General features: G+C 39.4%; 1 long non-coding RNA gene across 2 annotated transcripts; it reads right to left on the bottom strand.

The window, feature by feature from the left end:
• Positions 1-7,985: 7,985 nt before the first annotated feature.
• On the bottom strand, positions 7,986-12,488 carry LOC143363489 (uncharacterized). 2 transcript variants are annotated; one of them, XR_013083828.1, is made up of 4 exons: positions 12,297-12,488; positions 11,819-11,944; positions 11,214-11,337; positions 7,986-8,035 (listed from the first exon to the last, which is right to left on the bottom strand). It is a non-coding gene; the product is annotated as an uncharacterized LOC143363489 (long non-coding RNA). The 2 variants fall into 2 exon arrangements; XR_013083827.1 differs by having other exon boundaries at positions 12,301-12,488.
• Positions 12,489-16,949: the final 4,461 nt, after the last annotated feature.

The raw sequence follows: 16,949 nt of genomic DNA, 5'->3' as shown, positions 1-16,949 counted from the left end.
AACAAACAAACGAAAAGAAAAGAAATCATCTATAATAATAATTATGATTAATATTGATGCCGCGGCCTCTTGGAAATAACATTGTAGCGGCGTGAAGTGAGCGTGAAGAGAGAAAGAGAAAGAATGTGTCAGTACGCGTGAAGTGAGCATGAAGAAAGAGAGCGAGGATGAACAAATGAGCGTGAAGAAAGAGAGCGAGTATGAACAAATGAGCGCGAAGGAAGAGAGAGAAAGAATGAGTAAATACGTGTGAAGGAGCGAAAGAAAAGATAGAACGTAGAGACGCGTGCGTGTAGTTTTCACCAGAAGCAAACGAACCAGCGTGTGAGACGGTTGCAAACCGCGTGTAAAAAAGTAATAAAAGTGAATTCCAAGAATACAGCGTGAAAAGTGTGTTAGAAAAATCGAAGTAAGCAAACGGTCGAGGCAGGCCATGTGGTTTTTGTCAGCGCGTTGCCCTTCCACAAGGGAAAGTCCTTTAGCTTGGGGGTGTCATAAACAAGGGGGCATACTGTCGAAGGCGTTCTCACGGCTGAGGATTTTTGGGACAGCAGGACATTCTGATTCTGACTGTCGTCGTGTACAGTTGTCGTGAATAAAGATTCATAGTATTTTGTAATACGCCCACATTTATTTAAGTTAACGATATCGCGTTATCTATCTTTCTAGTACTTTCTTACAAGTGAATAAAAGAAGCCTAACAACATTATAAAAATAATTTATAATTACTTTGTATTTAAATTATATAATAAGAATTATATTTATTATTATTTTAATTTATAGTTATTATTATTTATTTTAGTTTATTTTATCGCCTGTGTGTGATGAAAGCAGCCTCTCTTTTTTTAGCCCCGCATCCGCTGGCGGTACTCCGCCCGCTTTATCAGCTTGGCCAATTTATTCTGAAACATAATATTATGCTTTATAATTTTTTAATTATTCACCATTTATTTATTATTTTATTATTTCTTCATTTATTCTATATTTACTTACATAAGAATCATAATTTAGCCTAGCCGTGGAGGTGGGCGGGGGCCCACGTTCAAATGGCCTCGGGATGCGGGAGGGCGGAAAGTTGGGCGGCAACAATTTTACCGCAATGGGCGACGGTATCTGCGAGGCCCGTGGCGTTGGGGCGGATGGCCCCTGTTCTAAGGACATTTTTTCAAATTTGATGGTGTTTGGTTCCATAATTCTGGAAAAGAAAAAAGAATTACTTCATGCGCCGTCTCGAAAATGTCGGATTCAAATTGACGCGTATTATAGTGTTGTTTGGAATTTGGAAGTGTGCAAGAACGGTTTTTTCGGGATCGTATCGGATTCTCGAACAAAGATTGTAAGTCATTGCAGGTGTGCAATAATTCGAAAGAATCGGTTACCCAATCGTTGGGACGGGTCGGAAATCCATAGGATCGAGATCAATCACTGAAGAGCAAAATTCTTCACTGATTCGTCTCGACCCCATGGATTTCCGACACGTCCGAACGATTCAGTGCACGACTCTTGCGAATTATTGCACACCGGCAGTCACTCACAATCTTTGTTCGAGAATATGATACGATGTCGAACAAAACATTCTCGCACACTTCTAAATTGTATATATCACTATAACACTTCACGACGCGTCCAACGAATCAAGTCTATTCGTCTAATGTAACAAAAATGTTTATATCTCAGAAACGGTTGACCTTTCGACCTATGTTTACTATAGCTTTTTCACTCAGCACTGTGTATCCTATATACCATATAAATATTGAATGGTTTTTTTTTAACACCCTGTATATATATATATATATAACATGTATCCAACGGCAGAAGGTGAAGTTTTCAAGCTACTACACGCTGTAAGGAAAATAAATTGTAGGGACAACCTGAGAATAAATGAAGGGATCGTTTGCGGTGCAATTACAAAATTGTCTCTACCTGAAATACTTGCACTTGTGAAGACCATTCAACGTTTATGAACTCAATGGATACATATATAGAAACAACTTATCGTGATCATGAATAAATTACTTCTGTGAATTTGATTGCAAAGTGGGAGAACATCGACTCGATAATTTCATAGGGTGGATAATAAAAATCTCCTTGTGGATTTTAACCAAAGAACACACCCCCCCCCCCCGCCCTAAAGAACAAATTCGGTCATTCAAAATAGGCAGAATTTTTCATCGAAATAGATAGTTTTTTGCAAATATCTCGGAAAATAAAGAGACCGCCGTACTGTGCGGACTAATGGCCTGTTTTTGGGCACTTCTCGTAATTTGGTTATTAATGTATAAATATATATCAGAAATTGTTTGCAGAAAATTAAATTTACTGTGGCGGCCGTGCAAATAGCACGCCGACGAACCGCCAATATACATTGTAAACGCGGCGGCGACCGTCCTCGGAAAGCCGCAAAGAAACACGTGAAGATCGGCTCCGGGGACGGTCGCCATCTGTTAAACAATTGACTGACGCGAGGGAGAGGTGGTCAGTCAAAGGTATGCGATCGACACTCGGTCGCGAACGTCGATACAGGGCAGTCGACGGTCCACCGACCAATAAAGACGTATACCACCGAACGCGGCCTCGATCATTACACCGGACACCCACATTTACCAATATAATTAATAAATTTAACAAAGATTTTATTTTTAAAAACATTCAATTTAAAACGAAATTAATAATAAATGAAGTATATGCAAAATTAGTAATAAGAGACTTGAGCAAATTATAATAGTAGTAAACAAAATAAGCAAACTTAACAAATCACTATTCGCTATAAACAATTTCGATCTATCTTTACATTCTTATTACTTTTCCAGTAGGTGTAAAACATATATTAAAAACAAATTAAGAATACGTAAAATGACATGATGCGAGTTACATGATGCGTAGTAGACATGATGCGCCTCCCCTCAGGTCAATCAACGAATGGGGATGAGTCTTTCGGGATTTTCGGGTCCATCCCTTGGAAGAGTTGGACACCAACGAGATGGCCAGCAAACGGACCCCGGACAGCAAACGCAGCAGTCATTCCGTTGTTATCAGACTTTCGCGATCGTACGCAACCACAGCACTTTCAATCGGATCCCGTTACCCAATATTAAATTGGCGGGTAACTTTTCGGCGATACGGGTACGCGACGCGTTCACAACGGTGAATCCGAGCCTTACAACCTCGGGTGGATATACAGTGGAAATCCGCGCGGCACACTCGATAGTCGCATCGCAAAACACTGGATCAGGTTATTCGGCTATCGAAACTTGCCAGTTAGTCGTTCCTAAACCATTCGAGAGTAAAATATTATTGTTTTCATTTATTGAAACAGCCCCTTGCGGGCCACACGGGGATACCGCTCCATCTCCGTCAAGGTGGTGGGCCTCCTCGCAACGGTTCCATCGTTCCATTTGGCGGCGGCAGAGCGTGGGAAGTTATACCACATCGCCTGCTCGTTCCGCCGCCCGGCGGAGGTGGAGCTTATGCGCGGGGAGGATGAGGAGCTTGTGGCTCTGATACGCCAAGCCCGGGCGGATACGTTTGCTGAATGGGGGAAACTGCTCGCTACGGAAAACACTTCAACAAGCAAGCGCTTTAAGAGAAGCTTTCCTAGGCGTATCAAGCAGAGATTGGTGCGTGTCACAAGCACATTCGAAGCGAGATCACCGTCACAACGCTAAACTGGTGCGGATACCTACACAGACTGAGCCTAATCAAGATGCATGGGGTACCAAGTACCAAAAAGTGGGATCCGATAATCTCTGGGGATTGAAATGTACAGAAGTGAATGTGTGGCCTACCCATGTTGTCGGCGCTAGTATGTATGAGATACATCCTGACATAGAAGCAAATAACCCCAGCGTTAGGTGTTATGGAGCGACTGATACATATTGGATGATCTCGACAACTGTTGCTGGGGCTAAGGAGCAGTTTATAATTAGGCCGAAACAGCCGTTTATATTTTTCTGCAAAGGACTTGTTAGAGTTGTTTTAGCTCATGTAATTGTTAGCAAAAACAAACTTCCTTCAGGACAGTGCATTTATGCGTTGTCACGTCCGGTGGTTCGACCGTAAATGAATAAACGCTTAGATAAAGAATTAGTATTAATTATTATAGAAAAACCCGATGATGTCGCGCGAGAGGAAATAAAATAAGATTAAAGTATATGTTAGCAATTCTACGCAGTTAGGTAGCGCGGAAAAAGACTCCAACTTATCTTCCTGCAAGACACGCAGACGAAGATCAATTTACACCTTGGAAACAAACAAGAAGAATATTATGCCGAATTACAAGAAAAGACGTCGACTTCATAAGTAAAAGAACCCTGGCAACACACAGCTGACTAATCAGGAGACATTGAGAAGATCAACTCCTCAAAATGAGTTCAGTCAGTTAGTAAAAGATCCATACGTTAGACGCGTCGTGCAATTATTAACAGTTCTTTTTAAAATCTACGAGTTTCGACGTATAAGTCCCGCGAAGTGCTCGTGAAAGTTCAGCAACTTCGACCTGCGAGCCACTGCGGAAAACCAGCGACTACAACCTGCGAGCGCCCTCCCGAAATCAGCGACTGCAAACTTGCGAGCGATCTCCAAGAATCAGCGACTCGATAAATTAATATTATTATAAAGCGAAACACTTGTAAGCCCTCTAGCTTATGCGCTATACAAAATCCCTGCTTGTAAAGTAAAGTCAAACTTCGAATATCTGATTCAGCACCTAATTCTGAATAAATCGATAATTTTGTTGTTTTTTAAAAATACGGATACAACTTATTTAATCAATCCTCAATTTCCCGAATCGTAGCCGATGAATGCAGGTAGGTTCAAAACTGCGACTTATCCCCAAAAAATTATAATCCGCCCCACCTGGGACATAACAAAAATTGGTGACAGCGGTGGGATAAAGCGCAGTGACAAAGACCTTTGATCAACAAAATATTAGAAAGTTTTGGAAAGAACCTTCAATATATGAGTATGTATATCGGAAAATTAGTCCAGAGAAGCTGCTATCAATCCTCAGCACATCAACTTGTATGGGTAAACCAGTGATAAATTACATCAGAAACCCTGATATCCCAGAGACCAACTATATAAAATCGATGAAGGTAATAGCGGGACAAAGGATCAATTCAGAAAGACAACAATGCCTGTCCCAAGGCCGAATTATCGCCCAGAGGAAGAGGTGTTAGAAGAATTCTACGGGCCTATAGATGGGATAGTACCGACCCACTATCCAGAAACATACCGGAACCTCCTGAATCTGTACTGTGTCGTCGCACCACGACAAGAGACGTCCTATATACCTCACTGAAATAGGATATGTCGTGCGTGTTATGGCCGCCTGATCAGAAGGGAACAATGGTATTGTGAAGAAGGAGGCTGGCACATCTTGTGTCAGCTAGATCCAGCCCAAACCTACTCCAAATATGGACTGCCCGCCGGGAATTTTCCGGACCGAGACGTACGGAGGAGACGTATGGACTACCGCCCCGAAGAGGAGGTATTGGAGGAATTTTATGGGCCGATAGATGGGGTAATACCACACCATTACCCTGAAACGTACCGGAATCTTCTAAATTTATACTGCGTGTGTACATCACAGCAAGAAGCATCGTACGTGTACCACCAAAATAGGATATGCCGGACATGTTATGGCCGCCTAACCCCAAGAGAGCACTGGTACTACGAGCAAGGGGCTGGCACATCGTGTGTCAGCTGAACCCGGCCCACACCTACTCCAAATGCCAAGACTGCGGTCGGCAACTAGGAAGGGTCCGTCAGGCATGGGAGTGCACGGAATGCATCGAAGAGAACTTCGAAATGAACGTGGACGAGTGATGACCTGATCCACACTGGCTACGCCCAAGAAGTAGTCACCCGATGGTGACAAGCGCACCCACACCATGTACACATTTTTTTTCTTCTCATCCCATTACATTTGGATCCTTCAGTGCAGGAATATTAGCAGTCCTTATAATCCTCAAATTTATAAAGGTGTCACGTCCGGTGGTTCGACCGCCAACGAATAAACCCTCAGATGAAGAATTATTATGAATTATTATGGACATCCGATGATGTCGTGCGAGGAGAAGTAAAAATAGGATTAAGATATATGTTAAAAATTCTACGCAGTAAGGTAGCACGAGAAACGACTCCAACTTTTCTTCCTGCAAGACACGCAGATGAAGTTCTCAGTTTACACGCTGAGAACAAACAGGAAAGGTGTCCAAATATGCCAAATTATAAGAAAAGACGCCGACTTCATGGTAAAAAGATCCTGTCGGCGTACAGCTGACTAGTCAGGAGACATCAAGAAGATAAAAAGATGCAAGGTAGAGACTCCTGTGCCAGCATCTTTGAAAAACAAAGGATTGTGCATCTTATAAAAAGGGGGACCAACTCCTAAAATTCAGTTATAAATAGTCAGTCAGTCAGTCAGACAATCGTGAACAATCAGTTATTCAGTCATAGTCAATAGTCCAGTAGTCTCTTTTGAAGTTAAAATAGTTCGTTCAGTTGTTTCGCGACAAACCGTTTCAAAGACCAGTGTCAGCAGTCGGAGTATATTGTAACCGAATCCGAACCCGTGATCACGGTAATATTAATATTATTATTATTATTATCAAACTATTTATAAGCACTCCAGTATATGCGCTATATAAACCATATTTGTAAAATCAAATTTGTAATCTCTGATTCAGAACCACACTTTGAATAAATCAATAATATTGTTGTTTTCAAAATAAGGGTACAAAGTTATTTAAACGATCCTCAATTTCCCGAACCATAGCCGGTGTATGCAGGTAGGTTTGAAACTGCGTCCTATCCTCTTAAAATCGTAATTCATCCCACTCGGGACGTAACACTATCAAAGCTTGCAAAGGAGTATCTTTGTGTTATGGCAACATCTGTTCCTTCCGAAAGAGTATTCTCAAAGACTGGCGAAATAATTAGTAAAAAAAAGAAATAGATTAAAAGACAATATAGTGAATAAAATATTGCTTCTTAATATGTACAAAATAAATCCTTTATTATGTCTATTTCGTACATATTCGCTTTATCTACGTTTTTTTCTTGCCGAAATGTTCCAGTATTTCCACTCGCGGCATTTCTATACTCATGTCAGGTCCGAAATCACAGTCAAATTTAAAGCATCGAGATATTTGAAGGAATCATTTGGCAATCGATACATATAGTATAGAAACAGCTTATAGTGATCAGGAATAAATAACTTCTGTGAATTTGATTGCAAAGTGGAAGAACATTGACCACTTCGACTCAATAATTTCATACCTCCCTTCATATATTAATGTATATATATATAAGGCGCTAAAACTCATGGAACGTAAAGAATATATTTCGCAGAAGTTATAAGGGAATAGCAATCCCTAAGACCCGTATCCTATAAATTCCAAATTCAAGAAAACAAAATCTATTCAAATTAAAACATTGATAAAGAAATAATGAGGAAATACCTGCAAAATTACTTCTTAACCGTTGAAAAGGAAACATGAGACCCTGGGGTGACCGAGGAACCAGTGCGTGAGGTAAAGAGCGAACCAGCACTGCATCCGTTGGCGAACCTCACCCATTTGAAAACACTGGAAATAAATAATAACATGTATCACTCAATGAATACATATATAGAAACAACTTATAGTGATCATGAATAAATAACTTCTGTGAATTTGATTGCAAAGTGAAAAAACATTGACCACTTCGACTCAATAATTTCATACCTCCATCATATATTAATGTATATATATATAAGGCGCTAAAACTCATGGAACGCTAAAGAATATATTTCGCAGAAGTTATAAGGGAATAGCAATCCCTAAGACCCGTATCCTATAAATTCCAAATTCAAGAAAACAAAATCTATTCAAATTAAAACATTGATAAAGAAATAATGAGGAAATACCTGCAAAATTACTTCTTAACCGTTGAAAACGAAACATGAGGCCCTGGGGTGACCGAGGAACCAGTGCGTGAGGTAAAGAGCGAACCAGCATTGCATCCGTTGGCCAACCTCACCCATTTGAAAACACTGGAAATAAATAATAACATGTATCCAACGGCAGAAGGTGAAGTTTCCAAGCTACTACACGCGGTAAGGAAAATAAATTGTAGGGACAACTTGAGAATAAATGAAGGGATCGTTTGCGGTGCAATTAGAAATTGTCTCTACCTGAAATACTTGCACTTGTGAAGACTTCATTCAACGTTGATGAACTCAATGGATACATATACAATAGTATATCATGAATAAATTTCTTCTGTGAATTTGATTGCAAAGTTCAAGAACATTGACCCCATCGACTCAATAATTTCGTAGGGTGGATAATAAAAATTCCCTTGTAGATTGTTATGACACACAGCCATTTCCGAGGAAAGACCATTAGACCTCGGGATACTTTTACAAGGGTCTCGAGAAGGCCTAAGCATTTTTTATATACACGTTACCAGTTAAGGCCTAATCGTCACGGGTTAGGCATCCGCGTAGTGCGTGAGGGTTAGAGACCCTAAGGCAGACCCCTTGGGCCATCAGTTTGGGGACCCCTAATAAACATAGTTGCCAGATGACTGGAACAAAGTGACTCTTCTGCCAAGTCCTTGGAAAATCTAGCTTTTCCAAGGAAGCATTGTTCCCAAACTCGATGGTCCTCGCCCTCATGGGACAAGGGGGTAATAAACCATAGGCACGTGCTGGCCACTTGGGCCCTTTTTTTCGTCACGCTGCTCTGGGGTCTGGCAATCGTCACGTGCTGGTCTAGGCACTTTCTCTACGCGTTTGACTTGGGGTGGGGACTTCCTCCACCACCAACAGGGGTTGCATACAAATGACTCCTCCCTCAAGTCAATCAGCAAGTGAGATTTCTTTCCCCCAAAAATGGGACCATCTCCCACTCTTCTCCAAAGTCACCACCGAGGTGAAGAGCGAGCTGACCCCAGAGCAGAAATTAGATACAAACTTGTTCTCAAAGGAAACCGAATAATCACCAGTCCGAATGTAAACTGTATATAGTCATTGTTCTAATAAACCAAAGTTGTTATTGCAAAGGAAGGTGTCGGGTCATTAATTCGACAAAATAACACGCAGAACCTCTCCTACAATTGCGAGAAACTGCACGACATAACATAGATTTTAATGAAAGAACTCTCCTCCATCCTAAAGAACAAATTCGGTCATTGAAAATAGGCAGAATTCGCAATGGAGACTCTGACAGTTTTTTGCAAATATCTCAGAAAATAAAGAGACCTCCGTACAGTGCGGACAAATGGTCTGTCTTCGGGCACTTCTCGTAATTTGGTTATTAATGTATATATTAATGTACAATAACCAGCAAAACTGAGTCTACACTATTTGAAGCAACATAACTTTTTAAAAATTAGATCAAATGACTTGAATTTTATTGAGAAGTTAGAAGGATTAGTTTATTAGACGAGGTGTAGGAAGGAATGGGAAGAGGTGGAAAGGTTGCTGGAGAGGTTTCTGAGGTGGGTCCTAGGAGTAGAGAGGTACGCACCGCGGTATATGGTGCGGTAACAGCTGCAGAGGGAGTTGTTGAGAGGGAGGGCGGGGTTGAGGGCATGGGGGTACCAGAAGAAGTTGAGGGTGGAAAAAGGGGGGGAGCTAGCTAGGTTGTGCTGGGAGCAGGGAAGAGGAAGGGGCAGAAGGGGAGGGGAGGTAGTAGGGTGGGTGAAGGAGTGACGGCGTTTTTGGGAAGAGAGGGGCTGGACAGCGGAGGAGGCGGAGGAGATGATGGAGGAGAGGATAGAGGCAGTGAGTGAGGAGATAGTGAAAGGGGAAAAGAAGAAGCAACAGGGGAGAGATGGGAAAAGATAGGAAGCGCAAGGTACAACATGTGGTACGGGAGGGTGAAGGGAGAGCGGATACCGGGGTATCTGAAGAAAGGCTGGGGAGAGAGCAGGTGGCAAAGGGTGGCCAGGTACAGGTTGGGAAACGAGATGAGAGGTGGAAAGTATTGGTTGGAGGAGGAGAAGAAAGTATGTAAGGTCTGTGGGTGAGAGGAGGAAACGTGGGAACATGTGTGGGAAATGTGTAAGGGAGGGTTGAGGGGAGTGGTTGGCAGGGGATGGTGGGGAAGTATTAGGGGATGAAGGAGGAGATGAATGGATGAGGAAGGTGGATGAATGGAGGAAGAGCAGGAATGGAGAGATATGGGAGATGAAGTAAATGGAGAGAATGCATAGGAATGGAGTGAAAGAGAGAGCAGCCGAAAGAGGAGGTCCAGGAGGCATGGGAAGGATGGGTGAGGTGCAGGGAGGGGAGAGAGCAGAGAAGCATGTATGTGTGGGACAGGGAAAAATAATAACGCGGCGGATATTAGTGAAAGATCGTTCTCTCTCTCTATGGCGTGTTTTTAGGACACGTTTAATTAAGTTAGGGTAAGTTAGGATAAGTTTAAGGTTAAGATTGGGGTAAGAGGGAGATGTAATTAAAATTGTAACCCCGAGGGGAATCAATAATTGATATATATATTAGACGAGGTGTACAAAATTTTTGAAAAAAATTTTAATTGGTCGGAATCGCAAAAGAAATAGTAAAAGTTGGTTTTTTCAGCTTTTTTATCAGAGCCTGTATTGAAAATTTAAGGAATGTATTTGATTTGCTCGAATAAATTATATCTACGCTTAAAATTTCACAGATATTGGTTAATTCGATTACGAGTTATAAACGATTAAAAGTGTGGTTTTAAGTCGAAAATCATGAAAAACGGCAATTTTTCCACTTTTAAGCGTTTATAACTCGTAAACGAATTAACCAATATCGGTGAAATTTTCAGCATGGATGTAATTTACTCAAGCGAATCAAACACATTTTTTAAATTTTCAATACAGGCTCAGATAAAAAAGCTAAAAAAACCAACTGTTACTATTTCTTTTGCGATTCCGACCAATTCAAACTTTTTTCAAAAATTTTTTACACCTCGTCTAACAAACTAAACCTTCCAACTTCTCAATAAAATTCAAGTCATTTGATCAGATTTTTAAAAAGTTATGTTGGCTCAAATAGTGTAGACTCAGTTTTGCTGGTTAGTGTATGTATATAAAGCGAGAAAACTCAAGGAACGTAAAGAATATATTTCGCAGAAGTTACAAGGGAATAGCAATCCCTAAGACCCATATCCTATAAATTCCAAATTCAAGGTAACAAGATCTATTCAAATTAAAACATTAATAAAGAAATAATGAGAAAATACCTGTGAAATTTCTTCTTAACTGTTGAAAACAAAACACGAGGCCCTGGGGTGACCGAGGAACCAGTCAGTGAGGTGAACAGCGAACCCACATTGCATCCAATGGCCGGCCTCACACTTGAAAACACTGAAAATAAATAATAACATGTATTCAACGGCAGAAGGTAAAGTTTTTAAGCTACTACACGCGGTAAGGAAAATAAATTATAGGGACAACCTGAGAATAAATGAAGGGATCGTTTGCGGTGCGATTAGAAATTGTCTCTACCTGAAATACATCCACTTGTGCACTTCATTCAACGTTTATAAACTCAATGAATAGATATATAGAAACAACTTATAGTGATCATGTATAAATAACTTCTGTGAATATGATTGCAAAGTGAAAAAACATTGACCACTTCGACTCGATAATTTCATACCTCCCTTCATATATTAATGTATATATATATATATAAGGCGCTAAAACTCATGGAACCTAAAGAATATATTTCGCAGAAGTTATAAGGGAATAGCAATCCCTAAGACCCGTATCCTATAAATTCCAAATTCAAGAAAACAAAATCTATTCAAATTAAAACATTGATAAAGAAATAATGAGGAAATACCTGCAAAATTACTTCTTAACCGTTGAAAAGGAAACATGAGACCCTGGGGTGACCGAGGAACCAGTGCGTGAGGTAAAGACCGAACCAGCATTGCATCCGTTGGCCAACCTCACCCATTTGAAAACACTGGAAATAAATAATAACATGTATCACTCAATGAATACATATATAGAAACAACTTATAGTGATCATGAATAAATAACTTCTGTGAATTTGATTGCAAAATGGGAGAACATCGACTCGATAATTTCATAGGGTGGATAATAAAAATCTCCTTGTACATTTTAACCAAAGAACCCTCCCGCGCCCTAAAGAACAAATTCGGTCATTCAAAATAGGCAGAAGTTTACATCAAAATAGACAGTTTTTGCAAATATCTCGGAAAATAAAGAGACCGCCGTACTGTGCGGACAAATGGCCTGTTTTCGGGAAAACTTATCAAAATGTATACTCCAAACCTAATCGCCATAATACGTACTTACAACACACGGCACTGACACGAATGGCTGCTCTGAAGTGAATACTGGCCGACGCTTGCGAGCGAATGTTCGATGGCATTCCTTCGACCGCCTTCGGAACCGATCTTCGCTTCTTTCTCTGCAGCTTCCCGTGGACCGTCGCCGCGCCGCCGCGTATACAATGTATGTTGGCGGTTCGTCGGCGTGCTTGCCGCTGCGCGATGCCCAGGCTGCCACATGTCCATTTTCATCTGTCTTTTTCGGCGGTTTATTTGACTTCGAATAATTTCCGGAGGCGCGTTCGAATGCTGTAACGAGGACAGAGCAGTCAAAGACTGGCGCGCGCGTTGCAATGTATGTGGTTGTATCGCCCAATGACAAAGCAAGGATCAAATAAAACTCTAGTCTATATATAGACACTTATGAATCGTAGTTCTTTTTAGACCTTTGAAATTTTGAATCATTTCATTTTTGGTTTAATTTAGCTTCACACATGAATTTATTGACTCTGTTGTAAACATTTATTTCATAATAAAAAAAGAGAGACCGAGGTGTGTGCATGAATAATAGTGGTAAAGTATTTTTAAGTTATAACATTCGCAAAACATCGTATCCGGACCTAATCTAATCATACATTATCATTATTAGGATCATACTCTTATGCAAATGCACGTAGACTTTTTGACAGTGATACTGAAATAAATGTAATGTAACAATTACAATTTTTATTCTGTTATAACGTCTGACACCTGATCGTTCCATACTCCGGGTAAAAAAAAACATGTCCACTTAGGACCCTCCTCCCTATAAATATCCAACATTTAATAAAATTGAAAGATTCCCTTTTCAGTTCCTTTCTTATTCGTTATCCAACACGCCGGTGTTTCCATCTCGTATTCATCAGTCAGCTACACATCTGTAGGTAATACCATACCACAGACGAGGTATAGGAGTAGACCAATCACCCAATGTATTATTCTGTCTCACGCTCGGGGGGCTCTAGAGCCCCCGTACTATTCCGTGTCACATCCTACCGTATCATCCAGAACTAATATTGTGGAACCGATATTCTACAATGGCGCTGTTGCTGATATAATTTTAAATCTCATGTCGAGGATTCATATGATGAATGAAACAAAAGAATGTTGTTTCCTCTTAATTCCATTACGGCTGACACGCGAGTGCATCGAAGGAGACGTAATGTAATAATAATAATAACGTAACGTCTCCGGCTGAGAATATTTTGGTCCCGGATCGAATCCCGCATGGAACGATTTTTTTTTCGTTAAACACTTTTTTCTTGTTCTTTCTACTACATCAGTCGTCTTCCCTGTGCAATTACAACTACAACAGTGTAATAACATAATTATAAAAAATTAAATTAGTTCAATATTAGCCAAAAGTAAGAATGTAGTTTAAATTTAATTAAATAAAATACGACGTTGATATCATTAATTTCATTTGACTATTTAATAGCTACTTATTCAATGTACTTCTGATATTGCTTTTCATTCGCAGCATATATATTCTAATAAATTTAATTATTTGGGATTGATAAAAGATTGAACAACAATATTTATAATAACTAGTTTTGAACATTTTTTAAGGGTAATTAAATTTAAAAAACAAAAAGAATGATTTAAAAATACAAAATATATTTCAGTATATACCATTAAACCCGATTCTTTTTAATTTTTTCAGTTTAAATTTTACTTTGGTATTGTTCCGTCACAAGACAAAACAAATATTTCAATATAACCAAACATCTGGGTGGCAGACTTCGGCCTACCTCCAGTTTATCATGTTTGTAATGCACTAGCATTTATGGTAGCGGCCCGGGACAAAATTTACAACACTTTACCGGGCGCAGGTTTATAACGCCTTTCCGGACCCATCGAGTGAGGGTACCGCGCGTCCACCTCGGCACAAGGTTACCCTCCCTTTGGCAATGGTAGGCGCCAACGAAGATCAATGACAATGATTGACCAATCACGAACAAATTAGAAGACAGAGATTCTTAGACCCCACCCACACCGAGATTAGCTGCAAGGAGTGAAGAGACGACAAGACCAGTCAACCAACTAGCCTCAAATAAACAAGTATTCCTCCGAGCAACCGTAGAGTCGTAGTCCACCAGAGCAGCAGCGGTCGTAGTATCCGCGTATTTCTTTTTATTTCTTCGGTTCTGTTAACGTCAGAGTCGATAGTGCAAACCGACACGGACAAGAGTGTCCCTTGCACTGCATTCCAGACAGAGTTGGGCACTATTTAGATAACAAATTATTTAAATAAGGATTCGAATCAAAGATATTTTATCTTTATTCGTTATTCGAAAGTTCGAATAAAAAAAGTATCTCTGTCGAATAAATAATTTTATTAGACGAGAATTTATCGGACGAATAGAGAGAATTTTTTTTATTCGAAGCGGATTTATTCGAACTTGGAATAAATTTTCATCTTTTATCTGTATCTTTTATTCAAAGGCTTCGGATAAATCTTCGAATAACTTTTGCCAGCTCGAATAAGCGGCGACGAGGTCCGACGAACGCCGATCTTCAAAGACCCAGCGACTGACAAACGGTATACAATGTAAGCAGATGGAGAATCGCGCACGAATGAAAGTTCAAACTTTTAGATTTTTCAATATACCTCCATAAAATTGCGGCGAGTGAATTGAGGGGCTTTTCCTGATGAAAATGAGTCCAAACTCGAGTGTAATCGAACAATTTTATTGATACGTAATGTTACGATAAAAATTAAAATCTTGTTGAAGATAATCCAAATGATGTCGTGTTTGGACTCATTTTCATCTGGATAAGCTCTACAACTTATTCGTATTAAAAATACTATTCGCATTAACACTATTCCTACCGAAACTTCGCGTATACCTATTTCTACCGCGACCGGTCAAATGACCGGTCTGTAGCACAACTTATATTTTTTAATATAGAATGAAGATAATAGCCAATTTGACAGTATAAAAATATAGTTTCTTTTATTTAGGAGTATATAATGTATATTTTATTCGTTTTCACCGCATAATATTTCGTTTACTATACCCTGTTGGGCCTGATGTTCCCCTAAACATATTATGAATAGGTGCTCTTCCAGGATTAGACCCTTCTTTTACTTCTTGCCAAACAGTTCCGTCTATAGCAGTTTCGATTACCTCTTCCTCATTCTCGCTATCGGAAGTAACTAAAAATCTCCTTCTCTTTCGTCCTCTACGTACGTTCGAAACATTCCCTTCGTCCTCATCGGTGTTCGAGTCGTTCTCAAATAGATCATAATTTTCCGTATTGTCATTTGCAATATCAAAAATTTCGAACGTCTTTACATTTTGGGAATGAATATTCAAGGGATAAAATAAAAACTAAAATATAAAAATGTAAATCAAGATGGATAAAAAAATGAACAAAAGATAAAATGTGAAACTTGCTACGAAGTATTGTTGGTTTGTTCACTTTTTTGAAAATGACACTTATAACGCGTAATACAATAGAAAATAAAAGTAGAATAATAATAGAATAAAAATACAAAATAGTAAAAGACTGCCGAATATGCTCCTTGTAACTTTCACGTTTTGATGCTCTCTGTCCAGCTCACGAGACTTTACTGATTTGAATTCGTGAGAAGACGTCTAGGCATCTCCTTCGGCTATGATTTTATTTATTTTACAGTCATAGTAGATAAGACGGTGTAAGAAAATCCGAGGTTCTGGACCGCTTCGGATACCAATCAAGCAAATAAAGACCGCGAGGCCGATAGGCGAGCGAGGACTGTAAGCACTTTTCGGCTAAAATCATGCCACAACTGCATTACCTTCCGTTTGTAACGACTTTATAGTTTCGGAATTGAGTCTTTGAAAGAATACTATTACAAAAAGATATAAATCGATCTACCGGTCAAATGACCGGTCGTGGTAGGTAAGACAGACTACAAATTTTTCTCAGAAAATAAACAATAAAAAAAGAAGTAAATATTGAAAAATGTATTATACGCATATTGTAGGAAAAGTCGTGAAGTTTAAAGGCGATTCAACTACGTTGTATATAGGAAATTCTAATCGAAATTTTAAAAACGGTCATTTGACCGGTCGCGGTAGGAGTTTGGACTCATTTTCTTCAGGAAAAGCCCCTAACAATTCACTCGTCACAATTTTATGAAGGTATATTGAAAAATCTAAAATTTGAACTTTCATTCGATGCGGGTTTCGATGGCGGACGAAAAGATTCTCAGCCGGAGACGTTTTACGGCCTGCACCAACCGAAACTGTTGAGAGTCAGAGTTATATATTGAAATGTAACGCAAATAAAATATTTTATACTGCAGTTTTAAGTTTCTACACTGTTTTCCTCAATATAAAAATGTTCAATATTACATAATACACCTACAAAACGATCAGGAGGCATCGAAACAATTGATTTTTTTTTTAACGACGATGCAATTTATAAAAAAATAAGAAAAATTGTTTCAGTATTATCTAACTACTGAATTTTTATAAAACTGGTATCTCGGAAACTTCAATTCGAAATGTGCACTTTCTTCAAATGATTGGACAATTCAATTATCCAATTTTCTTAAACATGTTTGTATAATCTGGAAAATCTTTAAAAATTACACATTAATAATCACGATGAGACACAAATAACATAATAACATAAACGTGGTCA

This window comes from Halictus rubicundus, unplaced genomic scaffold (assembly GCF_050948215.1).
Source record: "Halictus rubicundus isolate RS-2024b unplaced genomic scaffold, iyHalRubi1_principal scaffold0049, whole genome shotgun sequence".
Lineage (NCBI taxonomy): Eukaryota > Metazoa > Arthropoda > Insecta > Hymenoptera > Halictidae > Halictus > Halictus rubicundus.
Note: the sequence above shows the minus strand (reverse complement) of the source record. Positions and strands in the feature narration are given on the sequence as shown.